The 15,260-nt window shown below is 41.5% G+C and overlaps 1 pseudogene; it reads left to right on the top strand.

Annotated features, from left to right (window-relative positions):
• Positions 1-378: 378 nt before the first annotated feature.
• On the top strand, positions 379-11,187 carry LOC130105480 (G-protein coupled bile acid receptor 1-like; annotated as a pseudogene).
• Positions 11,188-15,260: the final 4,073 nt, after the last annotated feature.

Below are 15,260 nucleotides of genomic sequence, written 5' to 3'. Positions count from 1 at the left end.
CTTCACGTCACTTCTGCCGATCCAGAGACTGAGCTTCACGTCACTTCTGCCGATCCAGAGACTGAGCTTCACGTCACTTCTGCCGAGCCTGAGCCTGATCCTGAGCCTGATCCTCTTCCTCTTTCTGAGCCTGTGTCTTCGGACAAGATGGCCGCCTCCGAGCCAGTGTCTACGGACAAGATGGCCGCCTCCGAGCCAGTGTCTACGGACAAGATGGCCGCCTCCGAGCCAGTGTCTACGGACAAGATGGCCGCCTCCGAGCCAGTGTCTACGGACAAGATGGCCGCCTCCGAGCCAGTGTCTACGGACAAGATGGCCGCCTCCGAGCCAGTGTCTACGGACAAGATGGCCGCCTCCGAGCCAGTGTCTACGGACAAGATGGCCGTCGTCACCAAGTCTGTTCCTGCTCCTGAGCCAGAGTCAGAGTCTGTTCCTGAGCCAGAGTCTGTTCCTGTTCCTGAGCCAGAGTCTGTTCTTGTTCCAGTTCCGGAGCCGGTTCCTGAGCCGGTGCCTGTTCCTGCACCGTGGCCAGCCGAGGGGTCTTCACCGCCGTGGCCGCCCGAGGGGTCTTCACCGCCGTGGCCGCCCGAGGGGTCTTCACCGCCGTGGCCGCCCGAAGGGTCTTCACCGCCGTGGCCGCCCGAAGGGTCTTCACCGCCGTGGCCGCCCGAGGGGTCTTCACTGTCCTGGCCGCCCGATGGACTGTTTGCTCCGCCCTGGCCGCCCGATGGACTGTCTGCTCCACCCTGGCCGCCCGATGGATTGTCTGCTCTGCCCTGGCCTTCCGTCCTGTCGCAGTCTCCAGGTCCTCTTCTGCTCCACGGACCTGGCCCTCCATCCCGCCCCCGGATCCGCCTCCATGCCACCACCCACCTGGACAGTTTTGGAGCGTCTGGAAGCCGCTCATTGGGGGGGGGGGGCTATGTAACGATCACCAGCTGGAGTGCCCTCGAAAGCCACCAGAGGGCGCTCCACAATAGATTATGATCACTTCCTCACAAACTACATTTCCCATACTCACTGCCTGGACTCATCATCACTGATCACATTCACCTGTACCTCATTGTCACTGATTGTATTCACCTGTGTCTTGTCATCTTGCCAGTCTCAGTCTATTTATACCTTGTTCATTCATTCTCTCACCGCGAAGTCTTGTTGTACCGTGTGTCTGCATTTCCGAGCGTTTTCCCGTGTTTGTTTTTCTGTTTTGACTTTGGATTGTTCTTGGACTCTGATTATTGCTGCCTGCCCTGACCTCTGCCTGTTTCTTGGATTCTCTCTGCGTATTCTCCATTGTCCTGTCTGCTGATTCTTGACCCTGCCTGTACGACCATTCTATATTAAAGCTGCATTTGGATCTTCACCTCCAAGTCTCGGAGCAGTTCGTAACAATTGGGAAGAGACAGTGAAAAGCGAGCGTGCATTCAAAACCGATTTCAATACCCCACATATTGATAGGGGCTCCCTGATACCCACAAATTATATACAATATAATAACCCAACTGTATAACTGCAAGAGTATGCAATTTAAATTTGTTCCTCCCTTCATGTTTTTTTTCCATCACCATGTCCCTTTAGGGGCTCCGTAGAATGCATAATTTCATTTTTTAAAACTAAATTATGAGTTTAAGTTTGCCACGGACAAGCACCATTTAATTAAAAAATATCTATGGAAAAAAATAACCTTTCAAAAGGATAGTTCCCTTTCGAGGGAACTCGCGATGCGTCACTTGACGCTTTGGGAACGCCCCCAGCGTGAATGCGTCTGAGCATCAATGTCAACTAGTCCAATGGAAAGAATGAGCGTCACGGGCGGGTGACGTCATGACCAGGAAGGCATAAGAGCACATCCGGTGAAACGCGGCATTAGCTTCTGTGTCTCAGCAAGCGATCTGTGTTACTCTGTCTCTGTCTATTTATTGTTGTCTGTTCGATATTATTGGGAAGAGTTATGGCGAAACAACTTTACAAACTCTGTGCTTCTCCCTGCCCGCGTTATTTAACGGGTGGGGACACACACGAGCTTTGTGTAGTTTGTTTGGGAGTGGAGCATGCGGTATCAGCCTCCGAGGGGGAGCATTGCACAATGCAGCACAATTGCAACATTGTGAGAAGCTTTCGCTTCGCATGCTCCACTCCCGCCTGTCACTTTTCGAGGAAAGTGGCCAGGCTCGCGATCCTCGGGGTGCAGGACACGCGTCTGCCGAGGCAGCGCGGAGAATGCATTCCTGTGGATCGCGAATAGGATCTCGTTACGGGGTTGGAGACGGGTCCGCGGATCTTATCTCCTCCCTTTCCACGAGGGATCCAGTGCTCTCTCTCCGGTCTCGGAAGCCCGCACTGCGGTCTCTTCCGCCCGGGGAGAGAAATCAATGCTTCAGTGCTCTACCTCCGAGGAGGTAGATGTGCTGGGCATTGAAAGTGTACACAATCATGGGGGAAGTGGATTTGCCATATCTTCCCCAGCGTATGAGAATTATATATAGCCTATATATATATATATATGATAGTTTATATATTATATATAAAATAAAGTGTATATATATAAAGAATGTATATAAAAAATATATATATATAATAATAAGCTGGTGGAGGTGTTTACTAAGGCTGTAGATAAATTAAATATTTAATGGCCAGCAGAAATAAGGGGGCACTCGTCCTTAAAATAAATTGAACGAGTTTCCTTCCCTCTATTTTTCCACCTCCATCACGGGGCCTTCCATTTTTCTCGATCTGCACAGCGAGCTGTCTAGATCATGGAAAAAGCCTTACTCATTTTTTAGCCCCACATTCATGTATATTCAGATATTTGGGGGTTAAGAGAGTATGGCTATGGGGCAATACCCCGGGTAGAACAGACACTTGCGAGCTATGTCCCCCGGTTCAGTATCGTCCCTGAAGGCGTCGGCTTCTCTCACTAAACCATTAAAGAAAACTATTTTTTAAACTAGTGGGAAAAGCATATATGGCAGTGGGTCTAGCACGAGCCTGCTTGCACACTATAGCAGTGCTGCAAGCATATCAGGCTGACCTGCTGTGGTATTTGGACAGAAGTGAGGGAGTTTGGCCCGATGGGGTTTGAGAACTCCGTCGGGCCTCTGATTTATCTCTCAGGGATGGCAGCCAAAGAAATGTGGTCACTGAGAGACACCTCTGGCTCAATTTGATGGGAATCATGGAGAAAGATATAAGATAATCTCTCCCTCGCTATGTCCAACCCACTGGGGCTGCTGGGCGTGAGCAGCTCCAGCCGGCTAGTTTCTCATACACAACACAGCAGCCAAAGCCTTCAAAGCAGAAGCCGGATCCGAGGACCGTTCTTCATGCTGAGAAGGCTGCGGCTCAAAAGAAAAGGTCTGGCGCCACGGCGTCAGACCGGTGAGGGCAGCCCCAACCGGGGTGGAATGGTGTACACCTCATTATACGGTGCCCTTTCCATCTCTGTGCCCTCAGGGGACCGTTCTGCCAACCCCGCCACCCTTGGTGCTTCGGGGCGCAGCGTTCTCCAGCGAGCTTCTGGCGCAGCGTCAACTCGACATTGCGTCGGACTCGCGCCCTCTGAGGGGGGTTCGAAAACAGTCAGTTCGGGTGGTTCCTGCCAGTATGTTTCAGGTCCCCGAACTGGCTGTCTTTATTACACCAGAGGCCAGCCTCGAGGGGCTGGTTCCCTTGGTAGATTTTCTGGCAGCGCGGAAGCTACTGCCAAATATATCTCTATGGGTAATGGTAATCTCTCTGGTAATGGAGCAAGGGGTAAAGGCCCTGTTAGCAAAGAAAGCTATAGAGCAGGTGTACTCACCCGACATTGCGTCGGGTCTTTACAGTCGTTATCTCATTGTTCCAAAAAAGGATGGAGAGCAGCGTCACATACTAGATCTTCGTCTGTTGGAGTGTTTGGTGCTGGAACTCAAGTCCAAGATGCTGACACTCAAACAGATCGTGACTCAAATCAGATCCGAGGACTGGTTTGTCACGATAGATCTAAAAGACGTATACTTCCATATCTCCATCCTCCCTCAGCACAGGAGGTTCCTGAGGTTTTCTTTGGGGCAAAGAACACCAGTATCAGGCACTTCCTTTCGGTCTAGCTCTATCACCCCGCACATTCACGAAGTGTATAGACGCAGCTCTGGCCCCGCCAGGCTGCAGTGTATACGCATTCTGAATTGCATAGATGACTGGCTGATTCTAGCGGAATCAGAACAGTTAGCGGTTCGGCACCGAGGTGTCGTTCTCGCTCATATGCAGATGTTGGGGTTGAGGCTCAATGCCAAGAAGAGTGTGCTTTCTCCAGTACAGAGAACCACTTTCCTTGGTGTGGTATGGGATTCAGTGACGATGCGGGCCACTCTGTCGCCCGTTCGTGTAGCTGCTATCCTAACAGCCACAAAAGAGCTGAGGCTAGGCCAGTCACGCACTGTAAAACAGTTCGAAAGACTGTTGGGTCTTGTGGCAGTAGCGTCCAACGGGATACCTTTTGGCCTGCTGTACATGAGACCTTTGCAGTGGTGTCGCAGGACCAGAGGGTTCTCCCCGAGGGGAAACCCACTTCGTATGATCAAGATCACGCGGCCGTGCCTTCGTGCCTTGGTTATATGGAGGAAACACTGGTTCTTAACCCAGGGTTCGGTGTTGGGAGCTCTTTGCCATCGAGTTGCTATCTCGACAGATGCTTCCCTCACCGGCTGGGGAGCGGTATTGGAAGGCCGCTCAGCTCAGGGCTTGGGAGGAGTCATCATCTCGCTTGGCACATGAATTGCCTAGAGATGATGGTCGTCTTCAATGCGTTGAGACATCTCCTCCCAGACCTGAGGGGCCATCATGTGTTGTTCTGAAACAGTGACTGTTAGGCCTCAGGGCAGCAGCGTTCAATGTGATACCCTTTGACCTGCTGTACGTGAGACCTTTACAGTGGTGGCTCAGGACCAGAGGGTTCTCCCTGAGGGGAAACCCACTCCGTACGATCAAGATCACGCGGCAGTATCCCCGCGCCTTGGTTATATGGAGGAAACTCTGGTTCTTGACCCACAGACAACACGTTGGTGGCCTATTATTTTGGTCCCTCAGGAAATTACGCTGTCTGAGGGCAGTGTATATTCCACAAAACGATCAATTTAGGCAAACAAAGTAAGTATGGTCAATTTTGAATTCATGGGGACTTTAAGAGCTATACATGTTCTCACATGGCCAAAAATATACTTCCAACAATCATGCAAGTTTGGAAACCGTTTGTTATGTGGCCATAACTCTTTCTGTCCAGGTGTCTGGACAACTCTGACATCAGATGAGCGATGTCTTCCATACATAACGGTTTCACTTCTGACCACTCAGGAAAACAGCCACAGAATGTCCAAGTGTCCATTTCCTGTCCCTCGTCCCACAATGCGTATTAATTACGTAACACGGGCCTTTCTTTTTATGTGTTTTTCCTAGGTCTGTATGTGTTTGTGTGTTTCTGCACTTGTGACGCTGCGTATCTCAGGGATGAGGCCATCCGAGGGGAACCTTCGGTAAATGACACAGAGGCTGATAGATGTGTTTGCTGTGGCACCAGGCAGAGCAAGCCTGACTGCCGTCCGCCTGCTTTTTCTCAGCAAACTGAATGTTGTTCACATGCATCACTTCTGTTAGAGTACAGTAGAGACCTTGCAGACTATGTACAGTAAGTAAATAATTATTTTTGCATGTGTCTAAAGCATTTCAAGAATTAAAAATTGTGTCATCTTTTTCTCACCCTCATGTTGTTTTGTTAAATTTAATTCGCTGGAACCAATTGCCATTTTGCATATCACAGAACAAGAACCTCATATATTTCATATCATATAGCTTCAGAAGACTTGAAATATAGTGCACAGCTACACTTTATGATACTTTAATGGTGTACTTTTGTCCCTTTTGGAAGTATACACACTACCATTCAAACATTTGGGGTCGGTAAGATTTGTTTCTTTTTAAAGAAATTATTACTTTTGAAGAAAGGATGCATTCAATTAATCAAATGTGACAGTAAAGACATTTATATTGTTACAAAAGATTTCAATTTAAAATAAATGCTGTTCTTTTCATAAAAGAATCCTGGGGGAACAAATTATTTGTAGAAAAATGTACAGTTTCCACAAAAACACAAAAAGTTTTCAACATTGATAATAATAATGATGTTTCTTGAGCAGAAAATCAGCATATTAGAATGATTTCTGAAGGATCATGTGACACTGAAGACTGGAGTAATGATGCTGAAAATTCAGCTTTGCATCACAGGAATAAATTACATTTTAAAATATATTAGAATTTAAAACGGTTATTTTAAATTGTAATAATATTCAACAATATTTAGTGTTTTACTGTATTTTTGATCAAACAAATACAGCCTTAGTGAGCATAAGAGACAGCTTTCAAAAACCTGAACAGTAGTGTAAATCCCCATCTACTTTCATTGTAAATTATAAAAGAACAGCTCATAAATGTTTTCCTAACATCTCATTTTGTTTCACAAAAGGAAAAAGAAATGACAGGGTTGTAATGACATAAGGATGAGTAAATGACACATTTTTCATTTTTGTGTGAACTAAACCATTCATTTCATAAAAAAAAAAACTTAACTGTTAGAGTATATTCTACTGCATAGTAGTAGGCTAAAAATGTTATGTGCAATACTCTCTTTTTAGTTTACTAGTTGTACAAACTACCTTCAATGTAATTAAACTCTTTTTATGATAGAAATATACAATTAGATATCAGCATCGCATGTTTCCATGCCTCCCACATCTATCTCATAAATCGAGTGTAAACTGTTGCTTCCTGAGTTGAAATACCTCTCTTGTGATGCTTCACGGCCGAAGTCAGAATGAGGTCACTGTCTCTTTAAGAAGCATCCTGCTGACTACTGTGAACAACTCAGATCTCCGTCCACAAATGCTGGTGAGAGGAGAGGAACAACAGTGTGAGAGAACCTCACAGGATCACTGATTCACACATGGCTGGAACATCTTATGCGAGTCTACTGCATGAAGATTAACATTATTTGTGAGGTGAGTATTTGACAGACATGTTTCTTTTAGTTTCACTGCCACATTTCAAGTGCACTGGGAAACAAAAGTCTGATTTCACTACTTAAATTGCTTTTTTTATTCAAAAGAAAATTTTGCATTACAAATGACTATGCACGATATATCGGCCACCATATCGGTACAGGCTGATATATGTTATTTTTTAATGTTATCGTTGTCATATATCAATCGTATGCGCACTGTTCGCCATGATGGTTTTGAATTGCTAGAAATATGATTGGAATCACTTCAAAAAAGAAAATACTGTGAAGTGCAACATGTGCAGCGCAAGTCTGTCATAGGCTACATAAAATTATGAGAACATTATAATTGTGTGCTTGGGACATGGCTTTTAATGGTGAAACTTTTTTATTTTGTGACCAGGCTCTCAAAAATTACATAAAAATTTGGATTTATATTTATAGGGCAATATATTGGTTATTGGCTTTTTGCAAATATAAAGAATTATCAAAATCGGCCAAATTTTTCATATCTGTGCATCCCTACAAATTACATTATCAACATAATAATTTGAGTTTAAAAAATCAGAATGGCTTACTATTTGTATAATTTCACTTGTATATCTGTAATTGTTATCAATGTAATATGATTATACTGTTTGTGCTGATTTCTAGTGAGTGAATCATTATCTTCAAGGGAAAAGTAAAATTAAAGACCAAATTCAACAGAAAGCATTACTGAATTTCAGTGCATTTACACCTTGAATGAGAAGGAAAGTTTGCTTGGTGCAAGTGGTGGACATTTGATAGCGTCATACCACCATTGTTTAATACAAATGGAAACATGAACCTATATGAATATTTAAACATTAGCCGGATGCAATTGTGCAGCACTGGCTTTGGTTAACATGTTCTCTCTAATACTTTGGGGTCATGCAGCTTTGGTTGTGGTTTTTATCTGCCTTCTGTCTTTACTGCATCAACTCCAGCAAAGTAGAGTAATTTTGAGTGATAACTGTGCATCATGATAATGAAACATCCGATTTACTAAATGTTTTGTCCAGTGAAAGGTCAAATACTAAAAAGATATTGAATTCAAACTGATCAGATGTTAAAGGCATGACCCTCATATAGTTCCAAACCCATATGCTGTTTTTTAGCAGAATCTTTCAGCTATTTCACAGCTTCGTCGGCGACGAGAAACAACTATCAGTGACCATAACTATACTATACACAAACTCATACACTGGAAAAGAGTTGTGGGAAGATTTATTTTTGTGTTCTACAACAATAATAATAATTAATAATTCGTTACATTTATATAGCGCTTTTCTAGGTACTCAGTGCTTTTACATATGGAAGGGGGAATCTCCTTAACCACCACCAATGTGCAGCACCACCTGGATGATGCGACGGCAGCCATATTGTGCCAGAACGCCCATCACACACCAGCTTATTGGTGGAGAGGAGACAGAGTGATAGAGCCAATCAGTATATATGGGGATGATCAGAAGGACATGATGCATAGAGGCCAATGGGCAAATTTGGCCAGTATGCAGTGTTGTTATAGCCTGACTCCGCCCTCCTACGTACTTCCGCTCAATTTTCATTTTCCTTCAGTACTACGTCTAGGATTCTGCTGTAGACTTTGGTTTTCTCCGATCAATTTTTTACCGGGCCAATCAGCGAACAGAGGGAGTGGCTGAGAACGATGACGTTGTGCGTTATTTTGAGTTGTAGGGTTATTTGAGCTGAGAAAGATGCGAGCGAAGCCATTCGGTCCGTTGTGGCAACGCTGCCGAATATAAAGAAGTTAAAGCCGGAGCAAGAACAATCTTTGCTTAGTTTTGTTGGTGGCCATGATGTTGTGGCCCTCCTCCCCACGGGGTTCGGATGACATACGTCACGAACAACGTTAGCGATTGGTTATGGCAGATCCAGAGTAACTCTGGGTAAATAGAGTCCCCGCCTACAAGGAAGTTAACGATTGTCAATCAAGGGGGTAATCCATCGACCGGAAGTTGAAGCCTCCCGGGTGCCGCCATCTTGTAGCAGAACTTCACTTGCGTTAGCATTGCCATTGACTCCCATTCATTTTGGCGTCACTTTGACAGCGAATAACTTTACATCTGAGGCGTTTAAACACTCCATTTGTCCATTATTTATTTCTAAAGAAACACGACAATGTATAAAGGGCTCCATTATCTTCTATGTTACATTATGGCCCCGTAGAAACAGTTTTTGTAAAAATAGGCTAACGATTGCGTCATAACCACTCGACTGTCCGTCGCACAGTTGAGAAATTACCGTACAGACCCTTATATACTCTCTATGGTACAGACAGGAGGCGTACTGGCGTTACATTTTAAAATAAATACTATACAAAATAATTAATCAGAATACTTACTCATGCTCACTCACGCCAAAGAACTCTTTGCTCAAGCTCACCGTCTCTGCAAGATTAACGTTGGTAGTTTGCACGCACAGCTACTAGAAGATTTACATCTGTCAGACAGGTTGCTCACGTCATCAAGCTTGTTTGAGTTTAGAAAATCGCTAAAAATGGGCTTCACTTGTCTCAACTGAGATCCAATGAGATGGCTCTGTCCATTTCTTTTACTGTCTATGTTGTCAATGGAGCAGTGCCAGACTCTATGTACAAATGAAATTAAATGTAAGTCTGGTGGGACCAGGCTAGTGTTGTTATTGTTAACTACTGTAAAACATTTGCGTTAGTTGGAATAAATTAAACGTTAACATAAGTAATAGAGAATATTAAAAACCTAAACTGTACTAAAATTACTAAAGCTAAAAAACTAAATGACAAACACAATTACTAAAACTTTAAAATGAAAATATAAAAATAAAGACTAATTCAGACTATTGGTTTAAAAATGGTACAGTAATGACATTAAAAAAACACTGTTCCACAGAAATAAATAAAAGCAAATGAAATGGAAGTGAGTTAATCATGAGAGTTTTAATTTTTTGTGTGACCTATTCCTTTAATTCATTTCAGGAGGGTCAGATGTTAACTCTCATTCTGTCTTATATAAAAGGGAAGTAAAACAAACCGGTAGCACTGAGATGAATGATTATGTCACCAAGCAACTGAACTGATATAATAGGCAAGACGTGTTTACTATATTTTACTTGTTTTCAGGACTCTCTCAGTGGATGGAGAAGGTTTAGTCTGGTTTAGTCCAGCGGGGAACAGCTCTCCATCATGGATACACTCGACAAGCTGAACAGAGAGAAACTGATCTTCTATATGACAGTTCCACTCTCTTCAATCATCATCTTCTCCAACCTCTTCATCATCATAGGCATCGCCTGCAACCGGCAGCTGCACAACACCCCAAACTACTTCTTCTTGAGTCTGCTGGTGGCCGACTTGTGCACGGGCATCACCCTGCCTTTCATTCCCCGCATGACATTCGACCGGCATCTGGACTTCAAGCATTGTTTGGTGATGTACATCTTCCCCAACTTTCTGTTCTTGTCGTTCCTCTTCAATCTGGTGATGGTGCATTATGAGCGCTACCTGTGCATCGTCAGCCCGCTCCACCACAGCCAGTTCTGGGTTCACCGCTGCTTTCCCTTGGCCTTATTAACAGTTTGGCTCCCGCCGTTGCTATACGCATCCCTCCCTGCTTTTGGATGGAATAATTGGGTGGAACCCAATGCCAACAAGAGCTCCAACCCAAAGGAGACATTATTGACATCAACCACAGTTGGTAACACTTCCAGAGAGGATGAGGTTTGCTCCTACAAACAGGTTTTTCCCAAGGCCTTCATTTATCTGGAAGTGTGCGGACTGGTTCTGCCGGCCATGCTGTCCATCGTGGGCATGATGGGACGGGTGTTGTGGATCGCAGCAGCAGCAGCTTAACCTGCGCTACGCCAAATGCGTGGCCGCCGTGTCCCTCACGTTCTTGGTCTGCTGGGTGCCGTATATCATCTACCAACTCATGTCCGTGACGGCTCTGCAGAGCGGGCTGAGCTTGCCAAGCTCCTCTCTGTACATCATCATGTCCTGTACGGGAATCGGGAGCATGGCCGTCATCCCCCTGATACTGGGACTGGCCAACAAGCAGTACACTGAGCCCATCCGCATGGTGATGCGCAAACTGAGAAACCGCTGGAGAGGAGGACAGAACAACAGAGATATTGCGCTTTGACGAGCGGACAACGAGTCATAGGATGTTTCAATTGAATGTGTAAATGAAGGTTGTGTCATCCATTAAATACTTTATATAAACTACTGTTTAAAAGTTTGGGGTCGGTAAGATCTCTCATGCTCAAAAAGGCTACGTTTATTTAAACAAAAACACAGTAAAAACAGTAATAATGTGAAATATTATTACAATTTAAAAGAACTGTTTTCTATGTGAATAGATTTTAAAATGTAATTTATTCCGGTGATGACTTCAGTGTCACATGATCCTTCAGAAATCATTCTAATAAGCTGATTTGCTGCTCAAGAAACATTGTTATTATCAATGTTGAAAACAGTTGTGCTGCTTAATATTTTGAAACCATGATAAAAAAAATCAGGATTCTTTGATGAGTAGAAAGTCCAAAAGAACAGCATTTATTTGAAATGCAAAAAATTTTTGTAACATTATAAATGTCTTTACTGTCCACTTGTGTCCTTCCAGAATACATTTTTTTTTTTTTCTTACAGACCCCAAACTTTTGAACTGTATTGTAAAAGAACAAAACACTCTATTACTTGTAATCACATCTATTTATCCCAGGCTCAACAATAAGTTTGTAATTTTGACCCGGGATGTACGACGGAGAGTTTTGTGTTGCTACTGAAAATCTTACATTTCATCTTGTACATTTATTTTTATGCCTTGCAAACTTAAATGTTCAAACTTAAAAGGTTTTCTGTGATGTGTTCTACGTTGTTGTTGCAAATTGTGCTGATTTGTCACCAAGATAACAAACATTACTTGTCATACTGATGGAAACATCAGTAAAAATATGTTGAAAACTACAAACCAGTTAATAATGTTTTATGTTGTAAAAATGTGTTTATGAATTTACGGAATGATATTATAGCACATTCTTAATTTTGTACAAAAAAAAAAAGAAAACCTGGAGGGATTTTTTAAAATAACATTAAAGGGTTGGTTGGTTTAATGTTATATCAGCTACGCAACTACCACTACCATTATGAAAGTAATCCATGTGACTCCAGTGGTTTAACTTCAATTTTAAGAAGCGAAGCCACTTTGTTTGTGCAAAAAAAACATAATTTACCACTTTATTAACAAAATATTATTCTCCAACACACGTTCATGAGAGCACCACAATGCATGAGTTTTGTGTTGACGTGAGAGTAGACGTTGTGTGAACGCGCAATTATTATTTTTGTAAATAAAGTGGAAAATTATGATTTTGCCCAAACAAAGCACTGGTTTCACTTTATAAAATGTATTTTATCTGTTCATAAAATTATCTATCTATCTATCTATCTATCTCTATCATTACAAATTAAGGACATTAAGGACAGTAAGCATACATTCATAATCTAAACATTTCTCACTGAGATAAAGCATTTACAATTAGACATACATTCGACGTCATAAAGTAAATAAATGAACAAATATGAGAACTTTAAATGGACCAATGGTTTAAGATGTGATCATAGATGTGGTCAGCTATTTTTGTGACTGAGATAAGAGTGTTTTTTCAGAGACCCTTTACTAATACACTCGTTCCCAGAAACTGTCCTTCCGCTGCCAAATGCACTATTGCACACTATTGCACACCAAATGCACAAATGCCAAATGCACATTGAATTCATCACGGTTAGGGAAATGTTAAATGATACACTGAGTCTAGAGAAAGTATTTTGAATATTGTGTGTTTGCATACTGTCTGTATGACCCACAAGACAAAAGGCAAAAAATCACAAAGTAACTGTAAACAAGAGATATAAAGACAAATTGAACTGTCCTGGTGGTTTGTGTTGCAGGGTAAAATGTGAAATATGTCCAGTCCCTAGAGAACATTTCAGTAACTTCACAACAAACACTGGCCAAGACTCTCTAACGTTGATCATTACTCACATGTGCATTTATATAAAGAAGAAAGTATTTGATTAACGCTTTTAAGTCTATTTGTTCCCCATAGTTTTGAAATAGAAGCTAAGGAAGGTCAATAGTGTACAGAGTAAAAAACCACAAGCACACCCTCATCCCTCCACCCACACACACATGCACAAATTTATCTCTTGCACTTTCGATACCCAACACTTTCTTCCAACTTACTACTCATAGAGAGTTCAGCTTTCAGAAGACAAATCATTAATATTGCTCATACTTGCATTTAGGGACTGGAACCCCTGATCTTAACTATTACATTTCAGTGTAATATATGTATATTATACACACACAGTAGTATATATACTTATAGGCCTGGTTTCACAGACAATGATTAGATTAAACCAGGATTAGGCCATCTAAGTAGCTTTTAAATACGTGCCTTAGAAAGAAACACATTACTGGCGTGCATCTTGAGACAAAACAATGGCAGTGACATAATTTAAGACATATAAGTGTAAGTTGCTTTCAGTTAAAAAAGCTCAAACATGCATTTTAGTCTAGGATTAGGCTAAGGCCGTGTCTGTGAAACCCGGGGATAAACTTAAATATTGTTATGTTAAATATCCTATATTGTTCCATAAAATATGTTATATTATTAACATAATGGTTTATAAACCAAGTAAGCTACAATGTGAAACCCAATGATTACATTTTTATGAAATAAATAAATATCGCAGTGTCAAGACTATACTCAAATTTAAAATAAATCAATATAATAATACAAACCGTTCAAATAAATACATAAAAATTGAGTATAGTCTATTTAGCCTTTGACCCTTCAGTCTCTGAGGTTTTGATGAGAGCGGCTCTTCTTGGCTAAGAATAAGGGACGACAGTCACTCCTGCTATTGTGCGCTGATGTTTAAGTAAGCTATGGTGTGTTTATGAATATGAACGGCACATGAGATATGTTATTGTAGAAGAGCATTTTATAAACACCACCCCAGTGTTTTTAATCCAGTGTCTGATGGACACTCTGATTTATTAAATGCCTTATGGTGCAAACTTCAGAATGCATGAGCTTGAAACTATTTCGTTGTGTCTATTTTTCATTTTTCATTTAAAAGCATTTTAAAGAGCTATAATTAACAATATTGGAACTTGCCAGTGCTTATTTCAAAATTATTTAAAAGATATTGTGACAGACCTGGATTTTTTTTGCAATGGTATAAAGAATTTATCTATATTCTCTTCATTTCCCCTTTACACGCATGGTCTTTGGGATCACCCATGCACTTACAGAGTGATTGTATAAAAAAAAAAAAAAACATTTTAATACAAAAGATATATTTTTTTTATGTACTATACATTTATGCTGTGATTGTGGGGATATGTGATCCTATTTACCACAAAATTGCTCAACTACATCATCAGCTTGCATTTGAAATTTGCTTGATTAATTATTTCTGGAGGGAACTTTTTTTTAATGATGATCTAAAAAGTTGTTTCTGGATATGAATCTAAGTGTTATAAGCAGAATTCTGCCACCTGCTGGTTATAAGAAAAACTGTAGGAATTACAGTTTTAGAAATAAAGTTTTGACCATATATTTTTCCAGCAAAGGATCTTAGAGATCCATTAATTTTTCTGGATGTGGCCAACTGCTCCTGTCACAACCTTTTTTCTTTTTTACATATTTTGTGTATCTGTGATGTGTTTTTTTTTAGGTGTCTGTTTTAGCAATAATGCCACATAAACATAAGGGTCAGATTGTATTCACAAATTATTTATAAAAAAAATATATATTTAAAAATATGAAAATAAAACCAATAGCAATAAGCAGAAATTAACAGGAGTGTGTGTGTGTGTGTGTGTGTGTGTGTGTGTGTGTGTGTGTGTGTGTGTGTGTGTGTGTGTGTGTGTGTGTGTCTGGTCTCAGCCCTTCATATCTACATTTGTGGCTTATTTTTATTTTTGCTAAACTCTACAAATGCTGTCTGTGGCAGTCACACCTCATGTGTGTGTGTGAGTGAACATATTTGTTTCACATTGTGCTCTAATACCAGGCCTTTCGTTTCGGTTTGAAAGTTTTCAGAATTATGCTGGATTTATGGATTTTATTAAAAAAAACTCAGTTTAGTTGTTTTTTTAGTTGTTTATTTATTTTACCTTCAGAACAATCAAATCAAGCTCAG

The sequence above is a fragment of the Rhinichthys klamathensis genome, unplaced genomic scaffold (assembly GCF_029890125.1).
Source record: "Rhinichthys klamathensis goyatoka isolate OS25496 unplaced genomic scaffold, OSU_Roscu_1.1 h1tg000320l_1, whole genome shotgun sequence".
Classification (NCBI taxonomy): Eukaryota; Metazoa; Chordata; class Actinopteri; order Cypriniformes; family Leuciscidae; genus Rhinichthys; species Rhinichthys klamathensis.
This window is presented reverse-complemented; position numbering and strand designations above follow the sequence as displayed.